The sequence below is a fragment of the Babylonia areolata genome, chromosome 28 (assembly GCF_041734735.1).
Source record: "Babylonia areolata isolate BAREFJ2019XMU chromosome 28, ASM4173473v1, whole genome shotgun sequence".
NCBI classification, from domain to species: Eukaryota; Metazoa; Mollusca; class Gastropoda; order Neogastropoda; family Buccinidae; genus Babylonia; species Babylonia areolata.
Genome location: NC_134903.1, coordinates 13669103 through 13671602, shown reverse-complemented (window position 1 = coordinate 13671602; position 2500 = coordinate 13669103). Strand labels below are relative to the sequence as shown.

Below are 2500 nucleotides of genomic sequence, written 5' to 3'. Positions count from 1 at the left end.
TGTATTTCTTTTTATCACAACATATTTCTCTGTGTGAAATTCGGGCTGCCCTCCCCAGGGAGAGCGCGTCGCTACACTACAGCGCCACCCACTTTTTTTTTTTTTTTTTTTTGTCCTGCGTGCAGTTTTATTTGTTTTCCCTATCGAAGTGGATTTTTCTACAGAATTTTGCCAGGAACAACCCTTTTGTTGCTGTGGGTTCTTTTACGTGCGATAAGTGAATGCTAGTACACGGGACGTCGGTTTATCGTCTCATCCTAATTACTAGCGTCCAGACCACCCCTCAAGGTGTAGTGGATGGGGAGAAGATATCGGCTCAGATTCTCTCGCTTCCTAGACGGACGCGTTACCTCTAGACCATCACTCCACTTGTAGTGTCTGTTCATATGGCTGTATGTCTGTGACATGTTGTGTCTGTTCATATGGCTATGTGTCTGTGACATACATGTAGTGTCTGTTCATATGGCTGTATGTCTGTGACATGTTGTGTCTGTTCATATGGCTATGTGTCTGTGACATACATGTAGTGTCTGTTCATATGGCTATGTGTCTGTGACATACATGTAGTGTCTGTTCATATGGCTGTGTCTGTGATATACATGTAGTGTCTGTTCATATGGCTGTGTGTCTGTGACATACATGTAGTGTCTGTTCATATGGCTATGTGTCTGTGACATACATGTAGTGTCTGTTCATATGGCTATGTGTCTGTGACATGTAGTGTCTGTTCATATGGCTGTGTGTCTGTGACATACATGTAGTGTCTGTTCATATGGCTGTGTCTGTGATATACATGTAGTGTCTGTTCATATGGCTGTGTGTCTGTGACATACATGTAGTGTCTGTACATATGGCTATGTGTCTGTGACATACATGTAGTGTCTGTTCATATGGCTGTGTGTCTGTGACACATGTAGTGTCTGTTCATATGGCTGTGTGTCTGTGACACATGTAGTGTCTGTTCATATGGCTGTGTGTCTGTGACATACATGTAGTGTCTGTTCATATGGGTGTGTCTGCGACATACATGTAGTGTCTGTTCATATGGCTATGTGTCTGTGACATACATGTAGTGTCAGTTCATATGGGTGTGTACGTGACATACATGTAGTGTCTGTTCATATGGCTATGTGTCTGTGACATGTAGTGTCTGTTCATATGGCTGTGTGTCTGTGACATGTAGTGTCTGTTCATATGGGTGTGTCTGCGACATACATGTAGTGTCTGTTCATATGGCTATGTGTCTGTGACATACATGTAGTGTCAGTTCATATGACTGTGTGTCTGTGGCATACACGTAGTGTCTGTTCATATGGCTATGTGTCTGTGACATACATGTAGTGTCTGTTCATATGGCTGTGTGTCTGTGACATGTAGTGTCTGTTCATATGGCTGTATGTCTGTGACATACATGTAGAGTTTGTTCATATGGCTGTGTGTCTGTGACACATGTAGTGTCTGTTCATATGACTGTGTCTGTGACATACATGTAGTGTCTGTTCATATGACTGTGTCTGTGACATACATGTAGTGTCTGTTCATATGACTGTGTCTGTGACATACATGTAGTGTCTGTTCATATGGCTGTGTGTCTGTGACACATGTAGTGTCTGTTCATATGGCTGTGTGTCTGTGACATGTAGTGTCTGTTCATATGGCTATGTGTCTGTGACACATGTAGTGTCTGTTCATATGGCTATGTGTCTGTGACATACATGTAGTGTCTGTTCATATGGCTGTGTGTCTGTGACATACATGTAGTGTTTGTTCATATGGCTGTGTGTCTGTGACATACGTGTAGTGTCTGTTCATATGACTGTGTGTCTGTGACATACATGTAGTGTCTGTACATATGGCTGTGTGTCTGTGACATACATGTAGTGTCTGTTCATATGGCTATGTGTCTGTGACATACATGTAGTGTCTGTTCATATGGCTGTGTCTGTGACATACATGTAGTGTCTGTTCATATGGCTGTGTGTCTGTGACACATGTAGTGTCTGTACATATGGCTGTGTATCTGTGACACATGTAGTGTCTGTTCATATGGTTATGTGTATGTGACACATGTAGTGTCTGTTCATATGGCTATGTGCCTGTGACACACATAGAGTCTCTTGCTTAGTGCGGATGCTTTGTTGAAGGGAGCAAACCCCAGGTAACCTTTTGCGTAAATGTTGGAGGAGTCACGTCCCCGGGTCAGTAAAAAATGGTGTCCGTCTAAAATGACTGACTAAAACTACCGAATTCAGTATTCTGCCTGCCCCTGCTGTAGCTGAGATGTCAACGAGCAAGTAGCTAACAAGTAACAACAACAACAATAACTCTACAAACATTACAAATGAGAATGATGATGATAAGTAGATAATAATCATAACAATGATAATCATCACCCTAATGATAATGATGATGATGATAATGACGATGAAGAGGAGGAGGAGGAGGATAATAATGATGATGATGATGATGATGATGATCATGAACACATTGATATATAATG

At 41.8% G+C, this 2500-nt stretch overlaps 1 protein-coding gene across 2 annotated transcripts in view; it reads right to left on the bottom strand.

Annotated features, from left to right (window-relative positions):
- Positions 1 to 2500, bottom strand: part of LOC143302085 (nephrin-like) — a 41131-nt gene that overhangs the window by 3559 nt on the left and 35072 nt on the right. The gene's annotated exons all lie outside the window — the stretch shown is intronic.